The sequence below is a fragment of the Anabrus simplex genome, chromosome 4, assembly GCF_040414725.1.
Source record: "Anabrus simplex isolate iqAnaSimp1 chromosome 4, ASM4041472v1, whole genome shotgun sequence".
In the NCBI taxonomy this organism is placed as follows: Eukaryota; Metazoa; Arthropoda; class Insecta; order Orthoptera; family Tettigoniidae; genus Anabrus; species Anabrus simplex.
Window position 1 is genome coordinate 90,098,276 of NC_090268.1, and position 22,882 is coordinate 90,121,157.

General features: G+C 40.9%; 1 long non-coding RNA gene across 1 annotated transcript in view; it reads right to left on the bottom strand.

Annotated features, from left to right (window-relative positions):
* LOC136872436 (uncharacterized) overlaps positions 1–22,653 on the bottom strand; it is a 71,893-nt gene extending 49,240 nt beyond the window's left edge. The window contains exon 1 of the long non-coding RNA XR_011018027.1: positions 22,568–22,653. This is a non-coding gene — a long non-coding RNA (uncharacterized lncRNA). The remainder of the gene's footprint in view (positions 1–22,567) is intronic.
* Positions 22,654–22,882: the final 229 nt, after the last annotated feature.

A 22,882-nucleotide genomic window follows, 5' to 3' on the forward strand; every position in this document is an offset into this window, starting at 1 on the left:
CCTCCCCCTCAAATTGTTTTGAAAATAAAATACAGCCCATATTGCTCACTGGCAATCTAGCTTTCTACATGTGAAGTAATTTTTAAAATCGGTTCAGTAGTGTTTGAGTCTGTTTCAAAAAAATATACAAATTTTTCCTCTTTATAATATTAGTATAGAAGTATAAATTACATCCCTACACATACGGTTGCCATCAGGAAGGGCATCCAGCCCTAAAACAGGGTTTAATCCACATGTACGACACAGTTCGCACCCGCAACCTCACAGGGGTGGGTAAAGCGATAGAAGAACTCGCTTTTTAAAAATTCACCTGCTTCTTTATTTTTTAACCCTCTTAAGTGGATTTTCCAAAAAGAGTGTGTTCATTTTTGAAGGAGATTCGAAGTTCAAATTTTAAAGTCTGTAACATCATCTTTGAGATATATGTATCCTCATAAATAATTCAACTCCTTTCTCACTTTCTTTCATCCCCCCACCTTAAGTGGATTTTCTGAAAACGAATATTTGTGTTTTATTTTTAAAGAGGATTCCAAATATCAATTTTCATGCCTGTAACATGTTAAGTCTTTGTGATTTATTGTAGATAATTTCACTGCTGTAGAATCCTGGAGCAGACGTTGCCATGGTTACGGCAGTTCATTACTTTATCCGATTCCTATAGCAGGGGTAGAGTGTTGCCAATATCTCCATAACAGTTGGTTTTAGGGCCTTAAAACATGGTTTTCGGCCCCATAGAGCTTACCGAGTTTTGTTCTTTGCGTCAAGTGGATTAAATTGAGCTTTGCCTCGTCCTTATACGACAATTTCGATATTTTGCCTATATTAGCCTATTATTTTTATATCACCCCCCCCCCCCCGTGCCCCCTACTTCGAATTATTTTGAAAATAAAATACAGCCCATGTTACTCAATTGCAATGTAGCTTTCTATAGGTGAAGAAATTTTTAAAATCTGTTCAGTAGTTTGAGTCTTCGTTACAAACAAATTTTTCCTCCATAATATTAGTATAGATATAGATCACTCCAGACCAACTTACCTTTATATAATATATACTATAGATGGCATAAGCATGAGCACGTTTAAGAGTGCAGACCTCCACTTCGAGATTTGCTACTCCTAAACAGCACACGATATCAACAAATGGTTTGTGCCACCAGATGAGCCAGTTTTTCTTCTACATGTTTGATTCTAAAACATTCTCGTATCTCCCATATTTATTGGTTAAATTGATTTTGGAAATTTGAATAGAGTGAAATTTGGGTACATCTTTAAAGTTTATATTATTTTTACATACTTATGTAAAAGCTAGAATCTTGAAATTTGTTCCACGTATGGCCTTTGATTGTGTGAATGTGTGCACCAAAATTGATAAATATCTTTCCCAAAAGTGTGTCGAACAATGAAATATACCTGTAAAAATCACCAAATTTACGAACACTCCAGAAATACATTTTGTAAGTTATTCCAATCCCTAACTCCCTTTCCTATAAACAAATATTTGCCCCAATTTGTCCTCTTGAATTCCAACTTTATCTTCACATTGTGACCCTTCCTACTTTTAAAGACACCACTCAAAATTATTTGTCTACTGATGTCCTCCCACGCCATCTCTCCACTGACAGCTCGAAACATACCACTTAGTCGAGCAGCTTGTCTCCTTTCGCCCAAACTTTGCAACGTTTTTGTAATGCTACTCTTTTGTCAGAAATCACTCAGAACAAATCGAGCTGCTTTTCTTTGAATTTTTTCCAGTTCTTGAATCAAGTAATCCTGGCGAGGGTCCCATACACTGGAACCATACTCTAGTTGGGGTCTTACCAGAGACTTATATGCCCTCTCCTTTACATCCTTACTACAACCCCTAAATACCCTCATTACTATGTGCAGAGATCTGTACCCCTTATTAACAATCATATTTATGCGATTACCCCCAATGAAGGTCTTTTCTTATATTAAAACCTAGGTACTTGCAATGATCCCCAAAAGGAACTTTCTCCCCATCAACACAGTAATTAAAACTGAAAGGACTTTTCCTATTTGTTAAACTCACAACCTGACTTAACCCCATTTATCATCATACCATTGCCCACTGTCCATCTCGCAACACTATAGAGGTCACCTTGCAGCCGCTCACAATCTTGTAACTTATTTATTACTCTGTACAAAATAACATCTGCAAACAGCTTTATCTCTGATTCCACTTCTTTACACATATCATTGATATATAAAAAAAAACAAAGGTCCAATAATACTGCCTTGAGGAATTCTCCTCTTAATTATTCACCTACTCTAATTCTCTGAGTTCTATTTTCTAGAAATATAGCCACCCATTCAGTCACTTTTTCTAGTCCAAAGCACTCATTTTTGCCAGTAGTCTTCCGTGATCTACCCTATCAAATGCCTTAGATATGTCAATTGCGATACAGTCCATTTGGCCTCCTGAATCCAGGATATCTGCTATATCTTGATGAAATTCTGCAAGCTGAGCTTCAGTGGAATAACCTTTCCTAAACCCAAACTGCTTTGTCAAACCAGTTATTAATTTTGCAAACATGTCTAATATAATCAAAAAGAATGCATTCCCAAACCTTACATGCAATGCATGTCAAACTGACTGGCCTGTCATTTTCAGCTTTATGTCTATCACCCTTTCCTTTATACACAGGGGCTACTATAACAACTCTCCATTCATTTGGTATAGCTCCTTCAACCAAACAATAATCAAATACGTATTTCAGATATGGTATTATATCCCAACCCATTGCCTTTAGTATATCCCCAGAAATCTTATCAATTCCAGCTGTTTTTCTAATTTTCAACTTTTGTATCTTACTGTAAATGTCATTATCATAGGTACATTTTAATACTTTAGTATTACTCACAGCCCTTATCTGGGCATTATCCTTGTAACCAACAATCTTTACATACTGCTGGCTGAATACTTCTGCGTTTTGAAGACCCTTGCATACACACTCCCCTTGTTCATTAATTATTCCTGGAATGTGCTTCTTTAAACCTGTTTCTGCCTTAAAGTACCTATACATACCCTTCCATTTTTCACTAAATTTTGTATGACCACCAGTTATGCTTGCCATCATGTTATCCTTAGCTGACTTCTTTGCTAGATTAAATTTCCTAGCAAGTTCCTTCAATTTCTCCTTACTTCCAAAACCATTTCCAACTAGTTCGTTCCAACTTGCACCTCCCCCTTAGTCTCTTTACTTCTGTTATAATATAGTGGATCCTTACCATTCCTTACCACCTTTAAAGGTCCAAACCTATTTTCACATTCCTCAACAATTGCTTTAAACTCATCCCAGAGTCTTAACATTTTTATTTACCATTTTCCAGTGATCATAGTTACTTTTTAAAAACTCCCTCATGCCTGTTTTATCAGCAATATGGTACTGCCTAATAGTCCTAATTTTAATACCTTCCTTTCTTTCACATTTATTTTTAACTACAACAAAAACAGCTTTGTGATCACTAATACCATCCATTACTTCGGTTTCTCTATAGACCTCATCTGGTTTTATCAGTACCACATCCAAAATAGTCTTTCCTCTAGTTGGTTCCATCACTTTCTGAATCAGGTGCCCTTCCCATATTAACTTGTTTGCCATTTGTTCATGCTTCCTGTCATTCGCATTACCTTCTTAATTGACATTTGGTAAATCGAGATCGTCCGCTACAATCACGTTCCTTTCCTTATCGTTTCCCACATAGCTGATTATCTTATCAAATAAATCTGAATCGGCATCAGCGCTACCCTTTCCCGTCTGTACACTCCAAAGACATCAAGTTGCCTATTATCTTTAGAGATGAGCCTTACACACAGAATCTCATTTTTTTTCATCCTTAACTTTTTCGTAGCTTACAAATCCTCGTTTCACCAGAATGAATACTCCCCCCCCCTCATACCATTCCTATCCTATCTCTACGATACACACTCCAGTTCTGTGAGAATATTTCTGCATCCATTATATCATTTCTCAGCCATGATTCAACTCCTATTACAATATCTGGTAAGTATATATCTATTAAATACTTAATTCAATTCCTTTGTTTACAATGCTTCTACAATTGAGCACTAACATTTTTATGTCATCCCTACTTGATTTCCAGTTCCCTGTTCGCTTAACACCGCTCCCTAAGCCATCCCGTGTCCCTGAATGTACCTGCCTATAACCCTTCTAAACAAGTTTCCTAACTTATATGTACCACTGCGGTTTAAGTGAAGGCCATCTGAGTGCAGATCCCTGTCTCCTACCCACCAATTAGAATCTAGAAATCTCACTCCCAGTTTCCCCACATTCCCACTCCATAGTCTCATTTAAATCCCCAATCACCTTCCAGTCAGTATCCCTCCTACACAGTATTCCACTGATAATTTCTGCTTCCTTAAACTTAATCCGTGTTGCAGTTACCAGATCCCAAACATCCCCAACTATATTGGTACTTATACCTGCTTGCCTTATGTTGTTAGTACCAATGTGAAACACTACCACCGTCTCCTTTCCCACTTCCTTCTCTTGTATTTTCCTCAACATGTGCCTCAACCTGATTCCTGGATAACACACTACCCTGGTTCCCTTTCCTCCACACACTTTCCTCATACGTCTAACGATGGAATCTCCTATGACCAGAGCCTCAACCCTACCCACCTCATTTCATCCCCTCCCCTCCTGGTCAGCCCTATCTTCTCTCACTGCTGCAGAAGCTACTTCTTCCCTTTTCTCCCTCCCATGACCCTGTTCCACCTGTCTTTTCCTTTCCACTACACTACATTTCCCTTTCCTAACTTTTCCCTTCCTCCTACTTCCACACATATCAGCAACAGTTCCCTGTTCCTCATCTTCCCTCGGTTCTACCTGCAGTGACTCGTACCGATTTCTCACAGACACCTGTCCTGAATTCTGATCCTGAACAGAGCCCTTAGCCTGCAATCTCCTTCCCCTTAAAACATTAGACCACCTGTCTTCTACAATTCCCCCATTTCCTTCCCATCCCTCCTTTACACCTACTGTATCCTGTACGTTATTTGAGGGAAGCCTACTTTCCTTCCTGTCCTGAGAGAATCTTAATTATCTCCCTCAAACTCTCCAACTCCTCCCTCATACTCCTTAATGCCTGGCCACACCCACAGTTCCTACACTTGCACTGTGTATCCATTATTTAGAGAATAATGGAAACTATGTTCAGACATATCCGAATTACAATAGGTTATCATTAAGCACAAATAAAAATGAAAATTGCAATTAGGCCTAAAGTTTGAAATTCGCAAGAACTACCGTACTCAAGGATTACCAACAAAGTTAAACACGTAGACAGAAGATTATTTCTTTAGTATTACTTTATCCTACTATGCTCTAATAGAAATTAAACCTTGCGGTTGGTTAAATGCTTAAGTATCAAAAGGATTGCCGTACACAAAGAAAAACACTAATATAACAGCAAGATACTATCTAATATACTTTATCTTCACTACAATTCTCAGCTGAAATGCACGGACATTATAATTGCCTCAATATTCCAAATTTTTTGGGGGGTTAAAAATGAAATATTTAAAGATCTTGGAAGCTTTCCATCAATTACAGGCTAAGACAATTTTCCCAAATTTCAATTTTCCCAAATTTCAATTTTCCAGCTCGTCTGTTAATGCCTCAATCCTGCTTTGAGGGAGGGGTTAAAAATGAGGACTTTCAGGGAACTAAAGCTAACAAATATGCAGATGGTCATTGTTACACTTGAAACTGGTAACTGTACGAAACTTTAACCAAAATAGTCAATATACAGACATACTGTCATTACGATTTTATTTATATATGTAAAAAATCTCCTCTACGCACAACACCTTTTGGGTTATGTCCGCTGTACATAGCCTGCAAAACCAACCGCTCATGATATCTCCATTAAAGAAAAGTTTTCAAAATGAATATCTATCAAGGTTCGTCGATTTCCAGTCAGGTTAGTCTTGTATATATTGTGGGAGAGTAAAGTAAGTATTTCGGTTCCCAATAAACCTCCAGTCCGTTCCGGGAATTTGAAATGGTATGGACCTGAAAACCTACCTTTGGACAGGTGGATGCTATATATGAAGTTTGGTGGACACATCTCCAGTGGTTTTCAAGTTATAAGAAATAGCCTTTACATGCACCTGCTTGAGTTAAGTCCGGAGGGACTTGTACCGAAAAACGGTCCCTTAATGTTATCACCCACATGAATCCTCGTATTGAAATGATGCATATGAATGAAAATTCTAAGTTCCCAAGGAGAGAATTAGATATTTTTCCACCAATAGAGCATGTCAAAGAAAGATGTAAGGCTTTTCAGGCGGGCAATAATTCCATTGTGGAGTTTTTATCTCCCGTATGCAGTTATCAGACTGTGCATCTTATATAGGCTTCTTATAAGTTCACCTGCATACTACACCAGATCAACATTCCACAATCATCATCATCGATCGTGTTATACGGCCGCCTTCAGTGAAGCTCAATGGGAAAATTGGGAAGCTTTTGGGGAGTAATGTTTTTACTTCCTTCTATGTCCAACGAGGGCACCTATACTGCAAGCTGACATGGCTCCGCAGAGGGCTTAAACTGCGATCAGACAGGTGGACTGAGTGGCCTCTCGTGGGGTATCACCCCGGGACTTGTAGTGTTTGGTGTAAGTGCCTACAGAGGGCAGCACGAGGTGACTCTCCCGGGCTCACCCTAGGACCGTCAGGGGTATCAACCCCCATAGACGCTCTGAAGCGAGTTACAAGTACTCAGGAATATATTTCCCTGTTGTGATAGAGTGGAACAGTCCAGTGTATTTGTGTAGTTTGGTGAACTGTGATCTTCAATATGTTTCATAACACCGCTGCAACCACCTGCACCACCTCTACTACCTCTACTAGCTCCATGACCACCGTTACCCAGGCTTCGACGGACTACCTGCTCTACAGTCTGGCTCACTCTCCAGCAGTAATGTGCCCATCAACTGACCAGCCACCGCTGTTGCCATCGCACCATCTACCAATATCACCTGCTCCAACGAGGGATTCTTCACGAGTGGTGGCAAAGCACCACAACACCAGCTCCGCCGAGACCTCCGCCAACAGACAAAGTTCTCATCACCGACAGCGCAGCAATCTCAGTTCCTTCAAACTACTCCTTGCCTACATAGTGCCTTATTTAAAATTTCTCTTTGACTATGTCATAAATAATAGTGTAATACCAAAGGAATGGAAGGAATCTATAATACCAATTTATAAAGGAAAGGGTGATAAAAGGAAACCACAGAACTACAGACCAATCAGCCTGACCAGTATAGTTTGTAAAATACTGGAGAGTTGAATAGCCAAGTACATCAGAGGGATATGTGATGATAAAAATTGGTTCATGAGGAGCCAGTATGGATTTAGAAAGAAATTTTCTTGCAAGGCACAACTGGTGGGATTTCAGCAGGACATATCAGATCAGTTGGATTCAGAAGGCCAGTTAGATTGCATAGCCATAGATCTTTCCAAAGCCTTTGATAGAGTGGAACATGGAATATTATTAAAGAAATTGGAGGGAATACGATTGGACGTAAGGGTTATACGTTGGATAAGAACATTTCTAAATTCAAGGGTTCAGAAAGTCAAAGTAGGAAATAATATATCACAGGAAGAGAAAGTTTGGAAGGGAATTGCACAGGGTAGTATAATCGGTCCATTACTTTCCTTAATATACACAAATGATTTAGGGAACAATATAACATCGAAAATAAGATTGTGTGCAGATGACAATTGTTTATAGGGAAATAAACAACATTGAGGATTGCTCAGAATTACAAAGGGACCTTGAGAGTATCGAAGAATGGGTTGAAGAAAATATGAAGATTAATGGAGGCAAATCAACTGTTACAACATTTACAAACAGGAGCTTTAAAACTGAATTTGAATATACTTTGGATGAGGTAGTTATCCCTAAAGATGACAAGTGCAAATACTTAGGTGTGAGATTTGAAAGTAATTTGCACTGGAAGGGTCATGTTGATGACATTGTTGGGAAAGCATACAGATCGTTACATGTCATAATGAGGCTACTTAAAGAATGCAACAAAGAATTAAAAGAAAAAAGTTACTTAAGTATGGTTCGTCCATTATTGGAATATGCAAACAGTGTTTGGGATCCTCACCAAGAATACCTAATAAAAGAACTAGATAGTGTGCAGAGGAAAGCAGCAAGGTTTGTAACAGGGGATTTCAGGAGAAAGAGTAGTGTATCAGAAATGTTAAAGGAACTTGGTTGGGAAACTAAGTAAGAGAAGGGAGAAAACTAGACTTATCGGATTATATGGAGCCTATACAGGAGAAGCATGGAGAGATATCCGTGAGAGGCTTCAGTTGGAAAATAATTATATTGATAGAACTGACCACACAAGTACAAAATTAGAAGGAATTTTAGCAGAAGCGATTGGGGTAAATTTTCATTCATTGGGAAGGGCGTGAAGGAGTGGTACAGTTTACCAGGGGTAGTGTTTGATCCTTTTCCAAAATCTGTACAGATATTCAAGAAGAGAATAAACAACGACAGAGAAAATCAATGAAATGTTAGAGGGCATTCGACCAGTGCAGGATATTGTAAATAAAAAATGTGTGTGATTAAATTAATTCCATCCCCTGGTCTAAGGAGTTTGGACAGCCCAAGTAGGGGACTGCCTGTAGGGCTGAAGTACAGTGGGGACTTCGAGGGCCCTGGGACCGCTACGGTAGCTGTGAAGGCCCTTCAGGAACTCTGAAAAGTGGTGGCAAAAGGAGCTCTGGTTAAGACGCAGCAGGTCGTTACGCTACTTAGGTTCCAAAATGAGTAAAATATAAATATGTAAATAAATTCAATGTTAATTTTAATCTTATACCAGTTGTATATTATTATTCGAAGTAATTTCACATACTGTATATGAGTTGACTATGTAAGATATTATAAGTAGAATTTTGTAAACAATATAAATTTATTAAGGATGATGTGTGTGTTTATTAGTGTAAATTGTATAATATTGTATTCTAGGAAAATTTTCTTCGTCTCTTGTTAATTAAAAATTTAGTGCTTGACAATAATGTATTTTAGTGTACCATTTGCCACCGAGGTACACCTCATTTGCAAATAAAGAGATTTTGATTTTTGATTTTGATTCACCAGCACCTTTCCCCCTCCACCACCCAACACCTCTTCAAACAAAGAATTCCCTCCGCTCTCAGGAGCCCGGCGACCTATTACCAACCCCAGGACCCTCCAGAAATCTCCATCTGGCACCCACACTTTCCTCCTCCTGAAACCATCCCCCGAGTATCGAAACCCCCAAAAAGTATTCCTCAAACTTCTCCAGTTTTATTTCAAGAGGGAGGAAATAGCCGACCAGCAATGGGGTAATTATCGAAATCAACGGGGAAGATGCCACACGAAGACTCACCACCTCAGTTGGGTCAGCCCACTTTGGTTCATCTCCCCTCAACCCCCTGTCCCCGCCCACAACCAAAACTCCGTCCCCCCCGGTCACAGTCTCTTCAGTTGTGTCATCCGTGGGGTAGACCCTGATATCTCAGAAGATATCATCGTACAAGAGTTAAACGAGGAAGGCATTCTGGAAAGGAAGGCCTTTCGGATCAAGAACTCCTTGGGCCCAACCTTCATCCCCAGGATGTTGATCGCGTACTGGAGAGTGGGAACCCTCCCGCGCCCCTAACCCCCAACCCCTCCGATGCGAGCACTGCTTATCATACAATAAACATGATACTGCACACTGCACCACCGAACATCCAGTGTGCAGCCACTGCTCGCAGTCGCTTACCACCATTCGATGCCCCAACGTCCTCCTCCCCCCCCAAATGCAATACCTGCGGAGAATCTCACCCCACATACTTAAGTGCAAAGCCCGCCCCCAACCACCTGACAACCACCCTGAACTGGCCGCCCCGGTCCGAACAATTGATGCTCCCACCAAACCATCCCAATCCTTCAGACCCCCAATGCTCGAAGATATCATCCGTTTTTTAACCATCTCCCTCCTTAATATTCACACCTACCACCGCCCTCTAGTCCTATCCCAACTCCAGGCTGCCGCCAACAAGACTCTGAATGTTCATTTCCAGACCTCCCACTCCGGCCTTAACACCCACTTCCACTTCACCCGTCTTTAGACCCTAGTTTAACCATGGACCCAGCCCCCACATGAAGAACCCGGCCTCCCGACCCCATCTCCATCATCTTCCTTAATATCCAGTCCTTTCACTCCAAACGCCTACACCTCAAAGCCCTCACCACCCAATACCCCTCCCACGTCATCCTCCTAAATGAAAACATGCTCCGCCCGTATCAATCCACCCACCTCCCCGGCTTCACCATTCACAGAACACCCACTCAACATGTGCCAAGGAGGTTCCGCAATAGCCACCTGCACATCCCTTCCCATTCGCACCCGCACTCCTCCCCCCCCCCCCCTCACTCTTTCCCAGAGTCACTAGCCATTACAGTGTACTTTCGCTCCCGAATCCTACATCTAGCCACAATCTGCCACCGGTCCCACCTCCCCCTCCCCCTAGATTTCATAACCAACCTGAGTGACACCTTTCCCCACTTCTTACTACTAGCCGAACTCAACCTCACCTTCAGATCCCGCCGCGAAATGGACGACCTCAAAAACCTCCTAAGTGACAGAGACTGCTCCCTTATCCCTATACCCGGCCACACTCTCCCTGCCTCCAATACCACCCCTGACGCCATAATAGCTCACAACTCACTAGTCCACATACTCAACATCCAGCTACTCCCCAGTATCGGAAGCGACCATCTTCCAGTCCTCCTTCAAATCCCATCCTCAAATCCCCGCCCAATTCCCCCTCCTCCAACTCCTATGCCCAATTTCGTCAAAGCTGACTGGCCATCCTACAAAACCAATGTAAACCAAGCCCTAGAGAAACCTCTCCCCCTCACCGATCAAACTTCAGTCGATATCAACATGTTCATCCTCACTGCCATAACCTCTGCCTCAGAATCCAGTATCCCCACCATCCTACACTCCCCATCCCAGCCAAGACTGCCCCCCCCCCCCCCAGCCTTTCTCCACCTACAGAAACTCTCCCAATCCTACCTTCCTACCCCTACTTCCTTCGCCTACACCGAAAAATCCTCAGAACTATTAGAAACTATCTTGCTGCACACTCCCGCCGCACCTGGGCCCAAACCTGCACCAACCTGAACTCGCTCCACACCCACCCTACCAAATTCTGCCAAAAACTCAATACCCTACTCAAGACTAAATCCACCCCCAAATACCCTATAATCCAATATGGCATAGCTCCAGCCAACACCGAGGAGAAACTGGAAATCTTTGCTGAGCATTTCACCCACTGCTTTAATTCCCCCTCGACTCCAACTTCGACAACACCGATACTCCACTATATCCTTCCTTAGCCTCCTCCCCCCAACTCACCCCATCAAACAACCACACCCTCTCCCACAAGCCCCTGGACACCCCCATAACACCTACCAAAATCCAATCAGTTCTGTCCAAATCCCTAACACAGCGCCCGGTCCTGATAAAACCCGTTACCTCCACATTCGACATGCCCCGCTTTCCCTCCTCAAGCTACTGGCCGACCTCTACACCTTCATCCTTCGCACAGGATTCTATCCCACTCCATGGAAATATACCACAATGCTCCTGTTCCCTAAATCTGGTAAACCCCCCTCCAAACTATTCCTACCGTCCCATAACCCTAATCACAGTCCTAGCCAAAATCCTGGATAAAATCCTGGTCTGCTGCCTCCACTCCCACCTGCAATCCAACCATCTGCTTCCCCTCTCACAATTCGGTTTCCGGCCCAAACTTTCCAAAGACCAACTCCTCCGTCTCATCCAAACCACATCCAATAACTTTAAGCGCGCCTATCCCACGCTCCTAGTCACCTTTGACTTTCAACTAGCCTTCGACTCCGTCTGGCACCCAGCGCTCTTTAAACTAAGGCTCTTTGCCTTCATCTCCTACATCCGTCTGATATCCTCATACCTAACCAACTGCACCACCCAGATATCCATAAACAATCAACTCCCCCCACCCTTTCTTCTCAATCTAGGAGTACCCCAGGGATCACCCCTCTCTCCACTACTCTTTATCCTATTCATAGCAGATATCCCTCAACCCCCTGCTCCTACCCAGCTCCTACAGTTTGCAGATGATACAGCAATCCTGGCCCCCCTATACTCAGTCCAAGCAATCAACCGAACCATCCAACCTTACCTCGACACCTTCTCCTGGTGCGACCGGTGGCACCTGAAACTAAACCCCAATAAGACCCAAGCCATCCTCTTTCGCCGCAACCGCGGTAAATTCAGCACCACCCGCAATCCCAGCCACATCAACCTGTATGTCCGGGACATACGCATCTGCACCCAACCCACCCTAAAATACCTCGGCATCCTCTTTGACCAACACCTAACCTTCCGCCCCCACTTCCAACACCTCAAATCCAAGACAGCCAATCGAGCCTGACTGGTGCGGCGCCTAGCCGGCACACGGTGGGGTCTCAAATCCTCCCTCCTCCTCCACACATACAAATCCTTTGTCCGACCACCCATAACCTATGGACTCACCATCTGGGCAGCCATAGCCAAATCCAACCCTAACCTCTATCGCCCCCTCCTCTCCATAGAACGACGCATCGTACGCCACACCCTCTGGCTCCCATTCCACTTTCCCACCTCGGACCTACACGACATCTTTCCCTTCCCAAATCTCGACTCCTATGTCCTCAATTTCAGTGCGCCTATCAAGCCCTGGACCGGGATCACCCCTTCCTAAACCACCTACTCAACGGCCCATCTCCCCCTTCCCCACACTTCAGACACCTTACCACCTTTACCGATCCCTACCCCCACCCTGTGGCGATGCCTCCAAGAGAACTGTGATGGCAACCACCACTCCCCAGCACCCAATACATGACCTGCACCCCTAACACCCCAGTCAGTCTATAAATCATATCATAATGGCAATTCAATATCATGGTGAGCCCTCGTCGACGCCCTCTCCACTCCCTAACCGACCAAATAAGGATGTCGACTGTACACACCTGTTGTATGTAAGGACAACTATTTAACTGGAACATACTGTAAATAATCCAATTAACATTATTATTGTCATCTTGTCTCTTCTACATCATTTACTACAAAACTTTAGTCAGCTCACATGATTGTATTTACCGTATATATGTCATTTTTAACCATCTTGTTGGTGCAATATTGGTAGTAGTCTAAATACAACATTTATCCTAACTTTTATTGTAAAAACCCTTTTATCCCATCTCATTGCACATACTGTATTCATAAGTAAACTCTTCCAAGATTAAAAATATAGTGTCCTCCTATTCAATACAAATTTGTATGTGAAAACTCTTGTATTGAATAGGTAGACAATATTTTTAATCTTGAAAGAGTTTACTTATTGTATCTTCAATACGGAACAAAATGAGATTAGTTACTTGTTACTGTATTCATGTAAATATAACTATAATTGGTATCACATTGTAAATAGTCCCATTACAAGATGGGTTCTACTCAAATAATGTAAATTCCTAATAACCCTTCTCATTGTACATACAGTATTCATGTAAGTATAACTGTCAAGTTGGTGTGTTACATGTATGTGAAAACTCTTAGCTCACATCATTGTATATACCATTACTCAAATTCACCAATTGCAATCTTAATTTGTAAATAGTAATATGAAACGTTGCAAAAGTCTGACAAAATTGTTAAAGACCCAAGTTGTAAATAAAGCACACAGCCAGAGGAAAATTCCCCCCACCTCCTCCACCATGCCAAATCACCCAAACCCATCCTCCTACTCAGTTAAACCCACAAACCCCGCCGAATCTCCTGGCCAGAGAGAAGGCGTTACCTTCTAGGTGGCTCGCCCCTCCCCCTCAGGGAGGAGAATGAAAACTTTCATTAGTTAGTTCACCTGCATACACCCCAGCATCAGTGGGTAGGGTCTGACACATCCCACTCTGATGAGTCTAGTGTCAAGATTTAAGACGAAACGCTGGTTAATAGAGCAAACTCCTGAAAAGCCTTACATCTGATCTGTTTTTATGATGCATATGAGAAAAAAGGTTTAGAAATTGATTTCCATTAAGACAGGTATATTTCCATTAAGTTTGGTTGCGTACCGGTATATTTTGTGGGAATTTAAAAATCACCGTTTCGATTTCGTATAAACTCCGAATGAACTCAATGATTCAGAAACAACATTGGCCGTAAAACCTACCCAAGGACAGGCGGATTCCAAATATGAAGTTTACTAGAAATATATCCAGTAGTTTTCAAATTATAGACAAACGGACACCAAAGCTAAAAAATATTCAGATGGTCATTATTACACCTGAAACGGATAACTACGGAAATTTCGCCAAAATAGTCAATGCACAGACACACGGTAGTTACGATTTTATTTATATAGATAATACCGTCGAGGCGCTGGAATTTAGTCACGCAATTCTTTACGTGCCAGTAAATCTACCGACACAAGGGTGACGTATTTGAGCACCTTCAAATACCACCGGACTAATCCAGAATCGAACCTGCCAAGCGGAGGTCAGAAGGCCAGCGCCTCCACCCAGCACAACTTACATGTGTTTTTTTACTGTATCTTTACCTTTTTTAAACTTGTCTGCACTCATTTGATTCTTAAGAAATTGGGCAATGCAGCATACTTTCTGGGATGTGAAGGCATTTATAATTGCCATTATATCAATGGATGCAGTAGCGGCGATTACGAATTAAAAGTGCGGGGGGGGGGGGCGGCGGCAAAAATATACAGACAATGAACAGTACCCGGGTTTGTAGGATATAGCGGATGTTTTTTTACATAAATCAAAACTAAAAAAGAAAAGCATTTTTATGCTCTGAATAAATGTCAATAGAGGTAAAGGTTGACAGTTTACCAATTTAAGTGTGGTAATAATAGTTTGAGATTTTGATTCAATACCGTACTATACAATAATATTTTTACCGAAGGAACAATATTAGACATTTATTACAATTAAAATAAGTGCAGTGTGATTATACAATTGAGATAATTTAGTAAAAACCTGACAAAAGAAAAAGACTGACGAATGCGCCCGGCAAGCAGGTGAACCATACCTCAGTGTCCATCACCATCGCAAAAAAATAAAATAGATACGTATATAACATACCCGTTACCCCTTCTCACAGCATATGCAAAGTCTCTACTATATGCTGTGGCGCTATAGAAATCAGTTAATTGGGACGGATGGTATTTTATGCGTATTTCTGCTAATTTTGTTAATAATTAAAGAAAAGAATTAGTTGATAAGACGGCTTGTAGAAAATGCTTTCAAAAATAATTCCTAGAATTCCTAGTTTCAGCCAGCTAAAATGAAAAAAAAAGTATTTTCTCCAGAAATTGGGGAGGGAGCAAGTGTCCCCCTATCCCCCTCCCCCCAATTGCTGCTACTGAATGGATGACTAATTTAATGAAGAGGCTGAGTTCACAGTGTCTTCGTCATAACATTTTATAGGTAGTTTTTGTATAAGTTTCAGTTTTGAAAATTACCGTTTTGCGGAAGAAACAAACAGGAAAAATAAGGTGTAAAATTTATATTTTGGTACCAATTTTTAGTTTCTTTAAACACTTGGCCCAGATATTTGTGTGAGCGTGGCGCTCATTTTACGAGATACTTTTAGACAATAGCTGCAACCATCTGATAAGTATTTTACATAAGTAGCCTACTGTAAAAAACTTCGGCCCATTCTACAAACCCATCACTGGCACCTTCCCTGTGCACAGAGCATTTGGATAAAGTTATTCATTTATTTACCTTTCTTGAAAAAGTCTGCGGACTCTTTAAGCCCCAGACCCACCTACATTCCAGGCTTTGCAGGCACAATGTTAACGCCGTTGCGTAGAAGCCTGTTTGGAGCGTACCGATAACATTTCACATCTAAATTTGCACTAGAAATGTAATCCATGGCCGTACTTCAGTTGGGAAACTATTTTGGGGAGATCATCATGATTTGAAAAGTGCCTATATCGGTTGATACTGCTGGTTTCTTTGTATTGATTCTAGCTTGCAGCATGCTGTCTCGTTTGTTGATTGCCTTCCTGTCCTCAAACATGACTTTATGTAAGGAATTCCTTAAGTGTTTAAAAAATCTATATATACTGTATATAAAATAACATGTCTCGACTGACTTGATTCATCACCGCTGAGCCAAAACTAGTGAACATGAATGAATTTTTGAGAATACATTTATATTACAGTGGAAGCGCTCACTAAGAGAGGATTGTTTGATATTACGTCTCATAGAGGGTGAGAAGGAGGTTGAATTGTTTAAATGAGCACGTATCTCCAAAATTTAAGTTTACAGATGTAAAAATTTGTGTTTGTAATCTCCTTTAAAAATAAAGGAACACATTTTTTGTTTTCGGAAAATCCACTTAAGGGTTCTTGAAAAAACAAAGTTAAATAGTGGTTGAAGTATTTTTATTACTATATATATAGGCTATAGCAATGTTCTGACTGAATGTATATCAACGCCAAGGCAAAACTACTACACATAAACAAATGAAATATTGGGGATCCATTACAATTACAACTTATGCACCCTATAATGAAGGGTTCCAAAAATTACACCTCCAAGGGGATGAAACAGGGGGAAAACGCTGAAAACAAAAACATTCATTACTCTGAAACAGTTCTCCGAACAAAATTGAATTACTCAACGATTGTTCCTTTATGAACTAGATGTTAAGTTTAGAAACAAAATTCAGTAAAGGTTAATATCCGAAAACAAAAATATTAATTCCTCTTAAACCGCTTCGCATACAAGCAAATACACTATCGAGAATACGTGCCACTTTGTGAGATTGCCAGGGCACTTAGCGGGACGGGATGGCCTTGAAACTGAGTGCAGTAGTTCACTATACACCATGAATTATGCCGAAAGTGTCAGGTTCTAAGTCGTCTTTAATTAAAAAGCGGTTACAGCAGTTTCCCGATTTCACATCGGACGTTTGACGTTCGCAGCAAAGATGTGAGTGAAATTAAATGGCGTATGGCTTTTAGTGCTGGGAGTGTCCGACGACATATTCGGCTCGCCAGGTGCAGGCGATTGTAAGTGATATGCGCGTCGTGATGAGGATGAAATGAAGACGACACATACACCCAACACCCGTGCCAGAGAAATTAACAAATGATGGTTAAAATTCCCGACCTTACCGGGAATCGAACCCTGTACCACAGGCCAGCACGCTAACCATTTAGCCATGGAGCTGGACAGGTGAGTGAAACTTGTTTTATATTTACCCCTAACGAGTTATCAATTTAACAAAATAAACATGGTTTTAATTGATGCCTATTAAAATACGGTCAATTGAAGCTGCCTAAAAGTATTTTAGAGCCTATTCGAGAGCATTTTCGGCAGCTACAATAACATTTAAGCACCTAAAAATCCGAGGTCTAGTAATCACTATTGCATGTTTCTGTGGGCCGGCCCCGTGGTGTAGGGGTAGCGTGCCTGCCTCTTACCCGGAGGCCCCGGGTCAGGTCAGGGATTTTTACCTGGACCTGAGGGCTGGTTCGAGGTCCACTCAGCCTACGTGATTAGAATTGAGGAGCTATCTGACGGTGAGATGGCGGCCCCGGTCTAGAAAGTCAAGAAAACGGCCGAGAGGATTCGTCGTGCTGACCACACGACACCTCGTAATCTGCAGGCCTTCGGGCTGAGCAGCGGTCGCTTGGTAGGCCAAGGCCCTTCAAGGGCTGTAGTGCCATGGAGGGGGGGTAATGTTTCTGTGGTGGTTGGAAGTGTAGTGTTGTCTGAATATGAACGGAAACGTGTTGGAACAAACACAAAAACCCCAGAGCCAGAAGAATTAGACGCGACTGAATCCCCGATCCGGCCGGTAATTAATCCGGGACCTTCTGAACCGAAGGCCTCAACGCTGACTATTCAGCCAAAAAATCAAAACTAAATCATTATAGAGTCATTTCTATCAGTATTAACATTTAACTTTCACAGTAGAACAGAGCAATAGTTTCATTATTTTAATCACATGAAACTTTCGTAGTTTTAATCTTGCCGCCCGATGCTTACATTATCTCTATCACAAGAAACTTTCGTAGTTTTAATCTTGCGGCCCGATGCTTAAGGTCGGGCCGCCAGGTGTGCCTCTGTCAACATGTCTCAGTTTAGTACGGGAGAATACGCTATCCGCGAAACTATTTACTTCGGCTCCCTAGTGCTGAATCGGTAGACCTCTTATCTTCGAGATTCGTATTGGCAACCTCTGATACAAAAAATATGAGTCAATTATGCATCGCTGTGAGACATCCGGCGGTATAATTGAACAATTTAAATACTGTTATTTACACAGCAAAGTCAAAAAGTAGGTTAATCTTAAACATGAGTGAGAAAAATCAAAGTACATCACAGGAAAAACCTAGAAATCCTACGCGAAAACGACGTTTTATAAAATTCATATCGATCGATCATACTATCGATTCAATTCAGATCGTTTTAGCTCCGTCCTTACTCCTCGCCCCTGTAAAACGAAGCGTCACTAAATTTTCGCGGATAGCCAGCATTGTTCAGTGTATTTGATACACGTTTAAAATTTCACATGTCGATTGTTCCTATAAGTTATCTTAGATTTTAAATAAAAAATGGTGTTAAAATAATCCACCCATAAGGGGGTTTGACCGGGAGGGAAAGACCTAAAAGCATGAATATTCATATCTCTGAAATAGATTGACATGTGACATTGAAATTACACATTATGGTTGCCCTTATATGGAATAAATTTTAAATAAGTGGTCTTAGAACAATACACCCCTAAGGGGTTTAACTGGAGGGGGTTAGCTGACGACATATTAATTTCTCTCAGACCGTCTGACATACGAGCTTGAAAATTCACATGATGGTTGTCCTGTATGTATCAGATATTAAATACGTAGGTCTATCAAATATAAACAGGATGTTTGTTCATGAACATCAACAGTTGATAGGACTGGCCCCGCGCTTCTGCTATGCTTAGGAGTGGGGAGAGTGTGCTGTTAGATATTTCCCGCCGTTTCGTCGGTAACGCTCACGATGTCAGAGCAACAGGTGCACCCCTCCACTGCGCAACGCATAATAAAAGTTCTTGCTTGTGAAGGAGTTGCAGCGGCGGAAATTTGCCAGAGATAGTCTACACAGTTCGGTGATCAAACCGTCTAGGACGCGTGTGTTTGCCTGGCATAAAAAGTTCAAGGAAGGACGAGAAGGTGTAGAAAATTAACAGGATCGTCTTCCTCAGACAAGCATTACAGACGAAAACATTCGTGCGGTTAAAGACACTATTGACGACGATCGACGGGCGAGAGTATCAGAAATTGCAGAACAAGTCGGATTCAGTTATGGAAGCTGTCAAGCAATCAACCTGCAGTTCCATAAAGTGTGTTCCAGATGGATCCCTCACCTCTGGCCGAAAATCTGAAGTTGAGACGTTTGGAGGTCTGTCAGGCTTACAGCAAGGTTTGATCCTCCTTACAGCTCGGACTTATCGCTCTGCGATTTTCATTTGTTCGGATCGCTTAAAGAAGCTCTAGGAGGGCAACGATTTGAAAATGGCGAAAGAGTGGAAGACCGTGCGCAACTGGCTGGTGACATGACCCTGTTTTTACGTTGAGGGCATCAAAAAGCTGGGACAAATGCATTTCCAAAGCAGGAAACTATATGGAAAAATAAATTTTAATTGCCTTGCGTTTTTCAATAAATGAATTTAAATAAAAAATAAATTCCCGTTAATATTTGATTCCCCTCGTAACATGTTTTATAATAATACACCCCTAAGGTGTTTTAACCGGGAGGATAAGGTCTGAAAAGAAGTATTCATATTATCCCAAACTGTTTGACTTATAGGTTGAAATTCCACATGATGGCTGCTCCTATATACAGGGTTATTCACCTAAGATGTTACACGGAAATAACGCCTAAACCATTAAAGATATCTATTCTGTTTTCAAATCCGTAAATGTTAACTAGGGTCTGGTAAAATAATATGCTACGTAGTCTCATGGGGTGATTAATAACATATTGATTCTAACTCCGTATTTTTAAATGGTACGGCACGAATACATACAGCTGGCCTAAAAGTTCAACTGCGTAGGCTACAAGTTCAAATATGTAAGCATTTTCAAAATCTGACAGTTACTTCGATGCAAATTTCCCTTAAAAGGAAATTCTGGAATTCTTTTTTCAGTTTCTTCCTCAAGTAATGGAATCAGAAAACGTAGAAGCCCTTGTGTATCATTTACGAATATGAAAACAGAATACCGATATCTTTAACGGTGTAGACGTTAGTTTCGTGTAACATCTTAGAATAACCCTGTATAATAGATTTTAAATAAAAATGGTCATAAAACAATGCACCTCCAAGGGGTTTTGACTGTGGATGGGTTAGGCCCGTTGACAAAAATATCCATTTCTCTGAAATCGTTTGACATACGAGATAAAATTTCACATGATAGTTGCTCCTATACGTTTAAGATTTTAAATACCGATAATACCAGCTCTTAAAAGTACACCCCTAAGGGAATTTGTTTGAGGGTTGTAGACTTAAAGGCAAAATTACTCATTCCTCCAATCCCTTTGCAATTTTGTAATTTTACAAGAAATTCGGTTGTATGTGTCAAATATGTCAATTCAAAATATTTCACGTAGAAGGATTGGGACCATGTGGAAGTAGTTGAAGTTCTAAAACGTAAGCCTTCACAACAGCCAAGGTACTCGACCGTACGGTACTTCCGATTTATTTATTGCCGAATGTATTTTTAAAACGCACGGGTTTAACTGAAATAATCTTAAACTTACTACACGTCTGGAGAAAATGAAACTTTACACCACTAATGGTACGTGCGTATTCTTGGGCACATTAAATGTAATTTTTAAAGATTTAAACTTCTCATTACTAATCAAATTCCACAAGATTAATACATATACTAGGCCTAAATTATAATGGGAGGTTTCATCTTTATTTTTGTCAGAGATCTGTGCTGTCCTCTAGAAAAAACATTGTCTTAGATTTTAAATAAGTGGACTTTTAACAATACACCCCTAAGGGGTTCTGACTGGGAAGTGAGGAATGACAAAAATATGCATTTATATGATATCGTTTGAATTACAAAGTTAAAATGTCAAATGATAGTCTCAGTGTTAAATAACAATGTTTGAAAAATTTAACCCCTCAGAGTTAAATGGGGTTTAAGATTGGAAAAATTCCTTCCTCCGAAACTGTTTAAGGTACGAAAACAAAATTGCAAATAGCGGTATATATATTTTAAATCCTAGGTGCGAAATAGGAAGTATTTTTAAACGTTCCACTCCCGAAGTGTTAACTGGGGTTAGCTCCGGAAACTAAATTATTCATTCCTCTAAAACCATGAGGCACAAAGTTTTATCAGAACATTTCTACGTTTAGTATGGGAGAATACGGTGTCCTCGAAACTGTAGTGATACTTCGGCTCTCTAGAGCTGAATCAGTAGACCTCTTATCTTCGACATTCGTATTTATGTCCTAAGTGTAAAATATCTTATACCTACTTCAAAATATTTCTACCCTGAGAGGTTTAGTTAGGTTGACTCTCAAAAGCACATGATCCATTCTTCCAAAACAGTTTCAGGCATGAACTTTAACATTTTATTATGAAGGGCAGTCTTCTATATCTTAGATGTTAATATATAAAAACATTCACCCCTTAAAAAGCATTAATTCCTCCATTACTGTTGGATGTACAAAATAAACATTTCACAGGTTGGTCGTTTTATGTCCCAGATGTTGAATAAGATACGGTTTAAAAGATTCGTATTCTTGCGCACGAGGTACAAATGACTGATTTTCTAATCTTTCTCCCAAAACCGATTGACGTACGAACTGAGGGTGTATTTTACAGGCTCATCCGGCAGTGGACTCTCCAAAATGTAAAACTTTGAATAATAACTTTAAACTAAAGCCGTAGCGAAGCACGGATATTTTGCTAGTATCTAAAAACTTTCCTATGGTAATATTTTGCGGAGCCCAACTAAAGTAGGCCTACTGGTTCACGGTTACGATTCTTTAAAATAATTGCCGCGTCTCAAAACATTCACTGCTCGCCATTTGACTGGGAGGGTTGAAAGTCAGGGGAACAGGGAGTAGTGTTGGAATTACCTAGGCCCATTTGGACAGGCCGCGCCTGGAGATCATCCTCAGTATTCTGAATGAAACGTTCCCGTGGCTCTACTGTGTGTATCAAGTAAAAATATACAAAACCTGCTCTAGACTATCACTTCTATTCAACTCACTTTCAAATACCGGAGTAAAGACCAGGCAATGTAATATTATTCAGAGTAGAGTATGTACAGTGCCCGGTTAGAGTAAAACAGCGCATAATAATGGAACCATTAGAAACGTAAATTCTTTAGAAGCTAAGACTCAAAGGAATCGCATTAAATATCCAAACAAATCTGTGTTCGTTAGTAACTACAGTGATGTTGCCCCTTACCTTGCGTTCATCGCTAAAGCACACCGGTCGGAAAGCCTGAAGGATTCAGCGGCCCTACAAATGCCCCCTACGGAAACGAACTGTTCAACCTTCATCACTGAACTACGAGTGTGCGCAACATAGATAGGCCATATCGGGCATGTGTGCTGCCATTGGTCAGCGGATCGTGACGTCATCGGGAAAAACATATCCTGCGCTCTGCAATGTTGACTTCCATTAAATGCTGAATGCAAAGTGATATTTGTGTTTGATTTCCAACATATTTTTAAATCCTTAATATTTTTCATAATTCAGAGAAATACAGTATATCAAATA